This window comes from Anomalospiza imberbis, chromosome Z (genome assembly GCF_031753505.1).
Source record: "Anomalospiza imberbis isolate Cuckoo-Finch-1a 21T00152 chromosome Z, ASM3175350v1, whole genome shotgun sequence".
In the NCBI taxonomy this organism is placed as follows: Eukaryota; Metazoa; Chordata; class Aves; order Passeriformes; family Viduidae; genus Anomalospiza; species Anomalospiza imberbis.
In genome coordinates, this window is record NC_089721.1 from 7,341,013 (window position 1) to 7,354,544 (window position 13,532).

Sequence of the window (13,532 nt, forward strand, 5' to 3'; positions counted from 1 at the left end):
CCTAATGTCCAGCTCTTCACTGGATCAGAAGGTGGTTCAGCTGACTCTTCAGGGTCACATGGAAACACAAAAACCCCTTTGAAGGTTTCTACACCTTTAGCTGGTCTCTTGGCACCCCAGGGAAGATCCAGGAATGCACACCAAAAGCATTGGAGAGACCCTTTCCTAGGGCTGCACACTCAAGTATTTTACCCACTGTTAATGCTCTTGAAGGACAGTTTACAGAACAATAATATTTTACTAATGTAATAGAAAACTGTGACAGGTTAAGGTGCAAAGATTGCTGGTGATAGGATCTGGCTGCATAAATGTATTCAGAGCAATCGAGATAAACAGTCACCATACACAGAGTACAGCTCTGACAGGTTCAGCCTGATCAGTCAGTTGATCCCAGAAGTTACAGTGGAACCTTCTCTAATTTCTCCCCATTTTTAACTTACTTTTATACTATTTTTGCACTAGTCACTCTATTTTTACTAGAGTAACTCTAGTCATGCACCATGTCCAGCATGGGGTGGTTGTACCTTGGAGGTGGGTAATGTCAGTGGCCTCTGGGATGGAGGTGGGCATTTGTGATCTCTCCACAGTAGCTGGTTCAGCAGCAAGGCACCTCCTTTTCCCCCTTGTTTTTCAGCTGCTACACAGTTTATCTGCACCACTGAGTTCCCCCTCTTGCCAGGATTTCAACAGAGCCTGGCCCTGGTGTGTCCACTCCGCTCCACCCCTCCCTTCAGTCCCCTTTAGCATGGATTGTGTGGGGGAAGTTGGGCATGCTGACCACATCCCATCCAGGGAGTCGTAACTGCGCTTCGCCCGGTTTTCTGTACTGTTATAACTTCTGTTAGAATGTGAATGCAGCTCCCCGGTTTTCTCCAGTTTCTCTAATTTTACCCCCAGTCGTTTTCCTGTTGCAATGTACTTGAAAGGGCTAGGCCATAGTGTGCACCAGCCAGCCTGCTTCTAAGTTCGTTATCAAAGCCTCAGGAATTCATCAAGGCTACTGAAACATAAACTGCGCCGAGTTACCAAAGAAGAGGCTGAGAAACCCAATACCAAGACCGCAAAAACTAGATAACAAAGGACTGTGAAACACCTGGACTGCAACCAATCACACAGACTGAGAAGCGCAGGCAGATAACGAGTGAACGACACAAAGGCACCAATCAAGAAGTGTGTACTTAGTAGTTTGTAGAATCTATAAATATTTGTGTAATGTAAACAAGAAACAGCTTCTGCTTAATCATATTGTTTAGTTGTCCTGGAGTCCTGAATCTCCCACATTTCCCCACACATTCCGCCTGGGAAATCACTAACTGCTGGGGAATTAAAGAGATAACACTGTGTTTGCATTTCACTGCACCCCTTTGAGATCCATGTGGAAGGACGAGTGCTTTTTCTGATGTCCGCATGGATCATACGCTTTTTTTCTGTGATTTCAGAGGCAAAGCTTCATATGATCCAAAGCCAGAAACCACTACTTGCCAGTGGTATTCCTGAGAAAAGAAACAAGGAAAACATGTGATATGTAGACTGGCTTTAAGAAAAAGCCAGCTTCTGACCACCTGATATCTGATGGTGCCTCAAGTCACGTGGAATCAGTACACATTTTCCTGATACAACATTGGCTTTATGACCTTTATTCTGTGTTTTCATCCAACCAGCCCCAAAGACAAGGGTGCTGTGAGAAGCCAAACTGGAAAAGAAACTATAAAAGCACCTCCAAGGCTTTCCAGTTTCCTCTGAGGTTACAAGCAGTAATTCCAGTTTGGCCATTTTCGGTCATGATTTACCACGATTAACTCCTCTCTCCATATCCACCCTCACATACACAACCACCACACCCATTCTGGACAAAACCCCTCCATTTCGGAACAAGTACCGCTCAAAAGGCTGCAAACCCAGCGGGAATGTCCCCTGAGCCCCTCGGGAGGGCGAAGCGGCCGTGGCTGCTGAGAGAAAGGGCTGAAGGGTGCGGGATGAAATGGCCTCTCTGGTCCCACCACCACCTTCATCCAGCTCCCTGGGGAGCCCCTGCACGATGCACAGCCGGGAGAAGGGCAGGAGGCGCTGGAGGAGCTCCCGGGCAGGGCAGGAGCTGGGAACAGAGCAGGGACTGGAGCAGGTAAAGGGACAGTGCCAGAGACAAGGGCAGGGACAGAGATGGCACAGGGAATGGGACAGGGGCAGGTAAAGGGATAGGGACAGGGCGAGGAGCAGCTACAGGGACAGGGAGGGGACAGGACAGGGGCGGGGATGGAAGAGGCACGGGCAGGGACAAGGGCAGAGACAGGGACGGGGGCTGGAGCAGCGATGGAACAGGGCAGAGTGAGGGATCCAGCACGGACAGCGGCTGGAAAGGGGATGGAACAGGGGCGGGGATGGAACAGGGACAGCGTCAGCGGCTGGCAAACGCAGGCGACACGGACGGGCACACGGACAGGGACGGCACACGGACACGGACAGGGACGGCACACGGGCACACGGACGAGGACACGGACACACGGACGAGGACACGGACGAGGACACGGACACACGGACGGACACACGGACGGACACACGGACGGACACACGGACACTCCCCGCCCCGGCCCCGCCCCCACCCGTTGCTGTGACGTCACCACGTGCCGCTCCCGATTGGTCCGCCACCGCGTGACGCCATCCCGCCGGTGGGGCCCAGACAAAATGGCTTCGCCCGGGTGCGGCGGCGCCGATCGGGGCCCGTAGGGACGACGGGCGGTGACCGCGGGACGGCGGGACAGCGGGGCCGAGGGCCGCAGGTACCGGGCTAGACTGGGGGGACGCAGGTAGTGGGTGGGGCAGCGAGGCTGGGGCCCCGCAGGTACGGGTGGGGCCGCGGGGGCCGCAGGTACCGGGCGGGGGCAGTTGCGGACGGACCGCGCCCCTTCTTCTTCTCCGGGGACAGGGACGCTCCGCTTCCGCTCGGTGGAGCCGCTGTGAGGGGCCGGCCCTCGGCCCTGGGCTGGACTCGCGGAGCAAGGCGAGGTGACGCTCCTGTCCCACGGGCTCCTGCTTTCCAGCAGTTTCCGGGACCGCCGGAGTTAAGGGAATGTCTTTCTGCCTAGTAACCCCGATGAGTTTGCCCTTGATGAGTTTGCTCGGTGGTTGTTGAAATCCGAGTAAGCTGCTGGTGTCCGTGATGTTCGGAAGTGCTTCCTCGCAGTAACTAAATCCGTGAAGAGCCAAAACAAACATCTGATTTTCTTTGGCGGTGTGGTGTGTGTCGAGTCTGCCTTCAGGTAACTTGTTAATTTCTGCCTTTTGTGCTGTGTAAATCGCGGTGCTCATCGTCCCTCCACTGCTTGTGACTTTAGAGTTCTGCTAATCACGGAGTATTCACTTTTTGGCTGCATCTCCTTGTAACCTAAAGATCCAGTCGTTTTTGTTTAGTGGGTTGTAGCCCTACACTTCTCGTTTCATGCTTATCACCACTTTCGGGATCTTTTCTAGTTACCTATTTTGCTTTTGACTACGTTTTCTCAGAGTTTGAGATGCAGACATCTCATGGATGTATACATTGTAACAATATTCAGTTTCGTTGTTTCAACTTCTTGATAATGCCTTGTGATCCCTTTAGCTCAGTGCTTACTAGAAATAAGACATTCTGTGCCTTTATTTATTTATTTTTATTTAGTATAATTCGAGGGCTGTCTTCCTGTGTTTTGATAGCTCAAAATTTATTGTACTAAAGGGAAGGTTAGGTTTGTTCTGTTTTTTTTGTTTTTTTTTTTTTTTTTTTTTTTTTTTTAATTAGTAAAAGAAATTACAAAAGATGGAAATGAATATCTGCTTTATTAACTGTTTTTATTTCCCACATCATTAAAAAAGCCAAACAAGTGAAAAAAACCTCGTCATATAGAAGTGTTACCACACTGATGTTGTCTCATGAGAGTGGTGATAAGCAGATGGACTCTGGCACTTGGCTGTGGAACTAATTTAGCTGCCATCTTGGACACAGTAAAATGTATTCCTGTTGGATTTAAGCACTTTGAGGTCGATATTCCTACATGACTCACTTTGGCAAGTGAGTGTTGCCGAACTAAGGGGCAGCTGGGTTGTGCTTGATGATGTAACTTCAGCGGCTGTGCTGCCGATGGAAGGCTTGCTGCATCCCACAGCCTGTTAAGGGACTAAGAGGAGTCCCTTGTGGCAGCTTGGTGAGGGGGATCTTATTCCTACTCCAGCTGTGATCCAGGGTCTTGAGGAAAAAGAGGAAGTGCCAGACCTCTTCATCACCTTCTCTTATCAGCCTTGGAGCATGGGACCTTCTGCCCCTGTGCAGGCAATCCTGCAACGGCTGATTTCCTGGCATTTTTCAGGCAAGAGTGGGTAAAGCTTGTTTTGGCCTCCTTCCCTTTTCTCCATGGGGAAAAACTGTGCAGCAGGCACAGGCAGCAGGGTGGGCTGAAGTGCTGCCTGTGGCAGCAGCACGAGGAGCGTTTTGAGGCGTGTGCGGGGTGGTGTTGGGTTACAGCACCAGGCAGAACTGCTGCTCAATTACTTCAGTTTCCTGTACACACAGAGCTGCAATTCAGAAGTGCCAGTGGTTCTTACCATTGCCACTGGGTGGCTTAAACCTTTTAAGCAAAAACCTTAATTCTAAGGGCAGGGAAACAAAAAAGTATGTAATTTTTAAACAGCTTTTGCAAGTTTGTGGGTTTAGTCTCAGAAAAAAACCTCCTTTCCTTTCCTCACCACCTGTACTTGGCCTGAATTTGATATCTCCTTTTGGTTTTTTTGTTTTGTTTGTTTGGTTTTTTTTGTTTTGTTTGGGTGGTTTTTTTTTTTTTTTTTTTTTTTTTTTTTTTTTTTTTTTTTTGCTGTGCATGCCATATGGCTCAAAGGAGTCAGGGAAGAAGTTGCTGCTACTAAAGTTCTATTCTAGTACGAGCTGAAACAAATGGACATGAAATTTAAAAGGGAAAACCAAAAAACTCTGAGATTTAACATATGTGAATCAATAAAGGTTAGTTTCTCTTTCATGAAGAGAACTTAAATTTTCAGACTATTGAAAGAGTATACTAGTCAGCTGGGAGACTTACTCTATAGTTTGTTGATGGATAGAAAAATCATAATGGTGAAAAATCATCAAAAACACATGGAAGAGCTTCATCTCCAGAATTCACATGATGTTTTGTTATCCTCGAGACAAAAACCTGTAACTGACAGAATGGAGTTAGGTTTCTGGACCAATCCAGTCTCATCTGTCACACTGTGACAGCCCGAGCTGTTTTGGTTGGTGCTGGTGGCAGAAGTGCTGTAATGACACAGAAGGTGTCACCTTACTCATCCTTCTTTTTAATTTGTGTAAGCTTATGGTTTCCTGTTGCTTTCACAAACTCTAGGGATCGATAATTTCATTGTGCAGTTTAGTTAATTGATAATTGTTGTTGTCCATATCCAGTCTCTGTATCATGAGTTTTTAAGAGCAGTCTGTTGCCTTATTTTGATAAATTGATCTGTGAGAAATTTAATTTTCCTTATTACATAGAAATTCTCTCCAGCCTTCTCTGGTGTTTTGTGTAGCATAATCACTCCTGGTCTCTTGAGTCACGAATTCCAGAGTTTCAGCTGTCATTTTACAAGGATCTCTACCTAAAGGCAGGATTCTCTATTTAAAATTGATCAGTGCAATTCAGATCAATGTCAGCATGAGGAAGCATAAGGAAGATCTAGTGGAGCCATAATTGGAAAGCTCTGAAGCTGTTTGTGAAAATAGTTCTTTGAAGGAAAGGCAAAGAAGGGTTGTTTACAATTTATAAATAGTTTTCTTGTTTGAAAAAGTAGGTCTTCTAGGATGCATCAAAGATTGGTTTCTCATCCCTGCATTGTGTTTGCTTACGCTGATTACTGGGAAGGCAAGGCTATTGATCTTGCAGCACATACCACTCTGCAATCGACCCTTGGGATTCGTGCAGTTGATCGATACAAGCCTGACCTCACAGTTGTTGTGTGTTAACTACTTAGGTAGGTAATCCTCTCTGCTATGCAAGCGCTTGCTTAATGCTTTGACCCTCTGACTTGGTTTGAATAAGCTCGTGTTCTGTGTCCCTAATGACCTTTTGCAGTCAATGTAGTCTTGTGCTGAGATCTCCATCAGAACCTAAGCACTGGGGGCTTTCCCTCTCTCAAGTCTTTAGATTTATTCAAAATCCTTTCGTGCAAAGGCTTTTTTTCTTAAATGTTAAGAAATGCTGTCTTTCCTGTAGATGGAAACTTTTAGGGGACAGAATGTATGCCCAGACTCGGTTTGGTTTGTATTTTTTTTAATTTTTGAAAGCTACAAGGTCTTTCTACAATCTCTTAAGCTTGCAATGTACTTGAAACAGAATCTACAGAATTGTATCAGAAGGGGAACACAATATCATTGCTCTAATTTAGACTTAAATCTTCCCTTCTAGAAGGAAAACAGATTGCTTCAAAATGCCATGCTGCATTGGTAATATTATAGTTTGTAACTGACTGAGTTTGTATTATCTCAGCTGCATTTTGTGTCAGAAACTCTTACACGAAGTAACATTTTAAATCAGAAGAAGGGGAGTCCTATCCAAGATGTAGTCAGTTCTTCATCTGGAGGATGATCTGCATATGAGTACAATTAATGTATTTAGCTGTTGATGGTTCGTATAGGGTAAAGTAGTAGTAAAGAGTTGTGAGCTTTTGTCTGGTCTGTGTTACTGGAGCTCAGCATTTTTGGTAACTATCTACTAGATTATGTGAAAGACTTCATTTTTAAGCCCCTTCCTTACGTATATGTTTGTGCTTGCACCATTTGTCATCTCTAGGCTAGCAGCAGAGGAAGCCAGGACTGAAATGACTGATGAGATTTATTCCCTGGTTTTGGGAAGGTGTGTTTCAAAGGTGTGCCTGTTACCAGTGTGCTGTGTCATGTTTTAGCCCTGTGCCTAATTCAGACACAGGGAAGTGCTTGTGTGTTCATTTTGGTATGCCTCATCAATTGTGAGCACTAAAATAAAACTAGATTCCTAGTTTATTAACACTCTCCGAAGTGCTTGTTTGAACTTTTAAGTGTTTCCTTCTGTGATACAGCAAAGCCACTCTGGGTTCCACCCTAGTGACTAACACCATCATGTGGTGTCCTTGCGTAGTACTGTCATAATTTGACATAGAAATATAGAAGACACATGTAGCAGGGAAGGGAATCTTGAATAAAATCATTATTAATCATCTGGAATAAAATTGTGTTTGGTGAAAAAGGCCAGAAAAGCTTTATGCTACATAGCCTTCAAGAAAATAATGTGTTCTTAATCTTTTAATTAAGTAATGTGTCACCACAAGCAGTTTGTTGACAGTCTGTCTTCTTGTTAGAAAAAAAGTGAAGGATTGTTGAGTTTCATTTTGTTTGCTGTGTTAGTAACAATATGCAAAATAACTGTTTCCAGCAAGTACCTTTAGATTCCTTATTAAGAAGAAGAGGAAAAAAAAAAGTACCTGTTGTTAAAGGCTTCATTCTTTCTTGTGGGAGGGAACCTAATACATGTTTTCTATTTACTTACCTGGAATTAAGTGCTTAGTACTTTAATGTCTCTTTTGCAAAGAAAATCCAAGACAGTAAGATGGCTTGTTGCTTTTAACTAACACTGTTGAATATTTCTGAATTTGTATGCAAAGGGAGAGCTATCAAATTCAAGTGTGAATATCAAAGAATACTGTTATGGTCTCTAATCTCATCTATGTGAAGGTCTTCAATTGGAAAAGGCTTAAAAATATACCTTAAAGAATCCACAGTTGTATTATGAGATGAAAAATAAATGAAGGAAGGCAAAGGTGAAGGAGTTGGTTTTGGCACGAATGGCGAGATGGTCTGAGCTGCCTTTGAAGTTGGAGGTGGACTCCTGGAACTCTGTTGGCAAAATGACTGCTGTTTTTTGATGCAGTAATGTCACCCTGTTCATACTGAGCTCTCATATTGCATATGCAGTTATTGTACAGTTCTGAAAGTCTGCCTGTCTCTGGGGATGTTCTATATGTGTTACAATATTGGAGATGAACACTTGAAATGTAACCATGTTTAGTGCAGGGGATCTGGCTGTACTTTGGATAAATCGTTTCTACCAAGTAATGGAAAGGATTTCTCACTTTCCCTTCATGCTGGGATAGAAGCTGTGTATCCATTTTATGCCAGTCTTCATTCAAAGCAAATTTCTCCTATAATTTGATGTTCTTGCAGGAATCTGAATGTGATACTCATGTTCTGTCATTAGGCAGCCCTGGATTAATTTCCTAAAGTAAGCTGGGTTGAATCAGACATATGGGTTATGAGAGGGGCAGGCTGGGACTGATTCTCAGGTGACAGTAGAAAATCTGATAGCTCAGAGGAGGAATGGTCAGACCACAGTATTGCCACTTTGCTTCTTAAAAAAAAAGCCATCTTACTGCCCTGTCATGGTTATTATGATGGTTCACTGAGTGAGATCTCTGTGCTGTCAGCCATCCTGTGTTCTTGCCAGCCTTAAATGATTGGAGAGGAGAATCTGTGGGATGACTTTTGTGGTCATGGGGCAGCTTCATCCAACAACCTACTCTGGTCTAGTTATAAAGTAAGGCTAGATTGCTGAAGCTGAGTCAGATCTGTCAAAAGGTCCTGAGAAAATGAAGCCAATGCATCTCTGATGGTTTCTTTTTGCACATAAAATGAGCCATTTCTGTTTAGTTTTTCATTGCTTTAAGTGTTCTGGGACTTGCATTCATTACTGTATCTGCTGAAAAACTTTGTGATGTGCAGGGAAAAAAAGTTTGTACTACTGAGACAGGCTATATAGTATGTAACAAAATTACAGATTTAATTAATTTGAAGTAGTAACTTAAAAATAAAGTTTGGACTACACCAGATTTCATTATCAAATCTGAAGTGCCTCCTTGGGCTTTTATAGTGAGATGAAAAAGACTGAATAGGAGTAATTTGGTAGAGAATAGATACTGTTCCAAACTTGATAGACTGCAGTGAGATTCCTGGGGTAGCTGTGGGTTTGGGATTTGGGAAACACAGATTGTGTTCTGACTTTGCTGCTGGCTGAGCTGGATGACTTTGAGCAAACTGCTTCAGCTTTGTGCCATATTCCTCATACCTTCAAAACAGGGACAGTTTCACTGCTGGTTAAGTGCCTAGACAGGTATTCTGGAGTCTCATATAAGACCTGTGTGGTGCTGAGGGTATAAGGGAATATCAGCAAAACTACTTTGCCCTAAGGGGAAAGAAAATGAATGAGAAGTGTGTAATTCCTGGCATTATAAATATCCTGTAGGAATCTAAATTTCATCTGAAAGCAGTGTCTTTCCTTGTCTTTGGTTTCTTTTCTATTGTCCATTCCACTTGAGCACTGGAAGTTCAGTATCCATATGCCCTTACTGTTGGGAGGCTTGTAATTATGTGCGTGTGCCAGTCTGTCTCTCCTACTACCTTGCAAGTCTGTGGATTTTGCTCTGTGTATTTGTGATAGAAAGTTCACTCTCAAAGTGCAGACTTTTACACTACTCCTTAAACTTACCTGCCCAAACATTGGCAGGGTTTGCAAGTAGGGTTGCAGTGCTGGGAGGGCAGACTTGTTGTCTTACACAGGGGGAAAGCACACCCCTTCAGTTTGTTTTAAGTGAGGAGATTTAAATCTTAAAGCTAATTTTAAATGGAAGCAGTAGAAATTAAGGTAGGTGGGTGAGGAGATTATTTTATGAAGCTGGGGGATCTACCAAGGATGGAAGAATGACACTTGTGGTACAGAAAGGCTTTCTGAAGTGGTACATGAAGGGGAGTGTAGCAGCTGGAGAATCCTTGAAAAGTAGGGGTACTCTAGTTGCTCTGCTTTCCTTCTTGGAGGGTGGGGGTTGTCTGCATATTTGTGTATCTTCACTGCTAGTAACCTCAGCTGTAGCAGTTGCACACACAGAGTAAACCTTGTTTAACAGATGTGCAGTCTTTGATTTTTCCTTCTTGCTTCTGGCTTCCATTCCTGAATGTTTCAGTCTGTAGTTGGATTACAGGCTGAACCATATTTCAATTTAAACAGCCCCTAATAGAGGGGCATTTGCTGTTTGAGAACTACACAATGAAGAGATTGCAAGGAAAATGCTTGTGCTCAGGACTGAGTATGCTGCCCTCAGGTAGTGTGGGACCATGAAGTTTTCTAATACAAAACACAATGAGCTCTTTTATTTATCATGCTCCTGTTTGGTAATAGATCCACTATAGCCGAGGGCAATCTCAATTTCACGTCACTGTTCAGAGGTAATTTTTTTATTTTTCTACACTAGATAAGCTTGCTCAGGGCAACTTACCTTCCTGTGTTCCAAATTGTTTCAGAAGTATACTCAGTGTGGGTACTGCCAGTTTGCTGAGCTGTTCAAGTGTCTGCTGCTGTTTTCATATACAGAACTTTTTTTTTTTTTTTGATAGCTGGTAATGATGCTTCTGTTGCTATGTGTTTTTAAGGGGCAGAACATCATCTTTATACTAGTTCCAGCCTCTCCAAAGTTTACAAGTCATTGCAAGAAATAATTAAGAAATTATTCTTAATTTTAAATCCGTTTCCTGCTCTTAATGCTCTTATGCACCAGCTCCTTGTTAATTAAAACAAGTTAATTTTTTCATTTGAAAACGTGACTTCTGGTAGTAAAATTTATTTGGTGCTGTCTACCCACAGTATTTCCCACCTAGCTCATCTTTTTAATGCAGTCATTCAGTCCTGTTTGGGGTGTGTGGAAAGACTTGAAAGCAGGATTGACTGATACTATGCCTAGAGATGAAACAAGATTGGTTTTTAGGCATTACTGCAATGGGACCATCTTTTCACTTGCTTGATACATGTTTTGAATTTCAGTTTGATTCCTTTGTTCTGTTGAGTTGTTTAGGTAAGGAGTATGTCCCTGATGAGGCCTCAGCTCAGTGAACATATGACAGTAGCTGAAGTGAGTATTCATGAACAGTGATAAGTGTTTGTTTTCTTCCTGGTCTTTTAGTTTCATCCTTCAGTGCTGCAAAACCTGGCATTTTTTCAGCTGTGTGCTTCTGTCTATGCATTTTTTCTTGCCTCAGTCTTGATAAGATGGGTTAGATGAAGACAGACGCCTGTTGGCTAAATAGGAGTGACACATGAATTAAGGACAAAATGAGTTGGCATTGAAAGCTAAGATGGTACCAGTGATGATGTGTCGGAGAAATGCATAAACCCCAGAAAAAGTTAAATAAGCTTGTGAAGAATGTCACACCTGTGGCACCTAGGATGCAATTCAGGTTTCTCACAATATCACTGTCAAGACAAAGGCAAGGCAAGTCTCATGAGGTATGTTTTGAAAATCAGTGAGATTTAAGAAGCTATGAGCTTATATTACCACTTCACAAATGAGTGTTTTGGAGACCACACTTTTCCAGGTGTCCTATGACCAGCTCTTAGTTGCTTGAGGAGTGTGAAGTGTTTAGGACTTTTCCTTCCATGTATCTCAAAGTGTGTATTTGGAGAAAGATTAATTTATGGTGAATTGGGATGTTTTCTGGAAAATGGCAACACTGAAGGATGAAACTGAAAAGAGGGAAATTGAGATTGACCATAAGGAAGAAACGAAGGTGGTGAGGAACTTAATAGGTTGCCCTGGGAAGCTGTGGATAGCTCATCCCTGGAGCTGTTCCAGGACAGGTTGGATGGGGCTTTGAGCAATCTGATTGAAGAAGAGATACCCTTGCCTGTACAGAGTGTGTGGACTAGATGACCTTTGAACATCCTTTCCAACCCGAAATGTTCCATGATTGAATCAAGTGAGTTTGCAGGGAATTTATATTCTTAGAATGTGACTCTTTTAGTTGAGAGAAATAAGATGTGTCAGTAGGAAACAGGGACGTCAGATGGCAGAAATAGTTTAAAAGTTTTAACCACATGATGGGAGAGATCCTTTCAGGAATGGGAAAAGGCTGTTGTTGGCCTGATGTGTGTTGAAACTGTTTGGGCTGAGTGTGCAGTCAGGGTCTGAAACAGTAGCTCCCATGCTGAATATCAATGTTTGAGCCTGCTTGCTGCAGGACAGGCAGGGTTGTTTGGAGGTGGAATAGTTAATGTAACAGGTTATTTTTTCCATCAGTAGCAGGCTGATTTTTGCTGGGAAAATGTTAAATGTGTGGTAAGAGTGGGTAGTGCATGTGACCCAAGTATAAAAGGAAAAATTGATGCATCTATAGTAGTATAACACTGTTCTCATTATTCTTGTACAGTGCAAGAGGCACATATTTTGGCTGAGATCCAATACATGGAATTGCAAGTGATGTTTGACCTGCTGGCAGATTTTATTTTTCCATTTAATAAATTTGGCCAGCTTGCTTTCTTGATAGATTTTTTTTGTCTGCTTCTATAATCAATTCTTTAAGTGTTAATATTTCACCAAATTTATAACCAAAACCATAATTATCAACAAATGTTATAATTTCTCTTCTGAGCTTTAACAGGGAAAATATGACAACATTATGGCTTTCTTTGGAATGGATTTTTTACATAGCCATTTAATTGTTGTAATCTATTTAAATGAATTAAGTTATGGTTAATAAATATATATTGAAAATTAATGAATACAAATTACTTTATGTTCCAAAATAGTTTGAGTTTTTATGTTGGTATTTGGAGTAGGTCCCGGTATGGTCAACAGAGTTGAATTTATTTCTAAGTAATACCAGATCAGCTACCTGTTACTGCCCTTGGTTAAAGACTATAGGAACAAAAATCTTGAAACTGCAGAGATGCTCTTATTTTTGAATTAAAAATAATATGTTGTGATTGATGGATTAAAAGCTGTTTTACTCTGTTGTGCATTTTGAGAGTGTCTGTCTAGCTCTCATTCATAACTGGGACAAGTCTGGAATATTAATAATACTCAAGTACTTCAGAATCAGCTTGTTACATATTGAAGTACCACTGCAACACATAGAGCAGCATTTTAATTAGTTTATGATGTTCTGGGTTGTAGGCATACATTCTAAATGTACAGGATATTCTACTGTTTATCCATGCATTGTTACCAAAAGAACAGAGTAAGTGGGCTATTTTGTTATTGAAACTAACAATCAGCAGTCTCTCTCAAGAAGGGTTGTATTGAAATATTAGTTTTCTTCTAAAGTGCTATGATTAACGAGGAAAGTTAATGCACATTCCTGGCTCTGGCCAGTGCTAACCAAGATTGCTTAGAAAAAAATGACTCTCTGGTAGTAGTATGAAATCTTATGGTAATTAAGCTGAAGTAGGAACATTTGTTGATAGTTACCAGATGCTTACCATCTGACAGTTTCAAACTCTCAAAACTGGTAGGTATTTGCTATCCAGACTTTAGATATAGAAAAATAGCAGTTAAAAACAGTTGCTCTGCTCATCAAATCTGGGACTTGTTTCATTACTGCATTGAGATTATTGCAGCCCTTATTGCTGGTGTGAGTCCTGGGTCATCTTTTTCACTTTTTTTCCTAGAATGTAGGAATTGCATGGCACATTTATATTTTTATCTCTCGAATTTCTACCTTGCTT

The 13,532-nt window shown here is 42.4% G+C and overlaps 1 protein-coding gene across 4 annotated transcripts in view; it reads left to right on the forward strand.

Annotated features, from left to right (window-relative positions):
- Positions 1 to 2,279: 2,279 nt before the first annotated feature.
- UBAP1 (ubiquitin associated protein 1) overlaps positions 2,280 to 13,532 on the forward strand; it is a 33,125-nt gene continuing 21,872 nt past the window's right edge. The window contains exon 1 of one of the 4 annotated variants that reach the window (XM_068176418.1): positions 2,280 to 2,352. The gene's annotated coding sequence lies outside the window, so the exon portion shown is untranslated. Of the gene's footprint in view, positions 2,353 to 2,661; positions 2,778 to 2,848; positions 2,867 to 13,532 lie in introns of those variants that run through there. The other 3 variants (XM_068176420.1, XM_068176417.1, XM_068176419.1) reach the window with 3 other exon arrangements.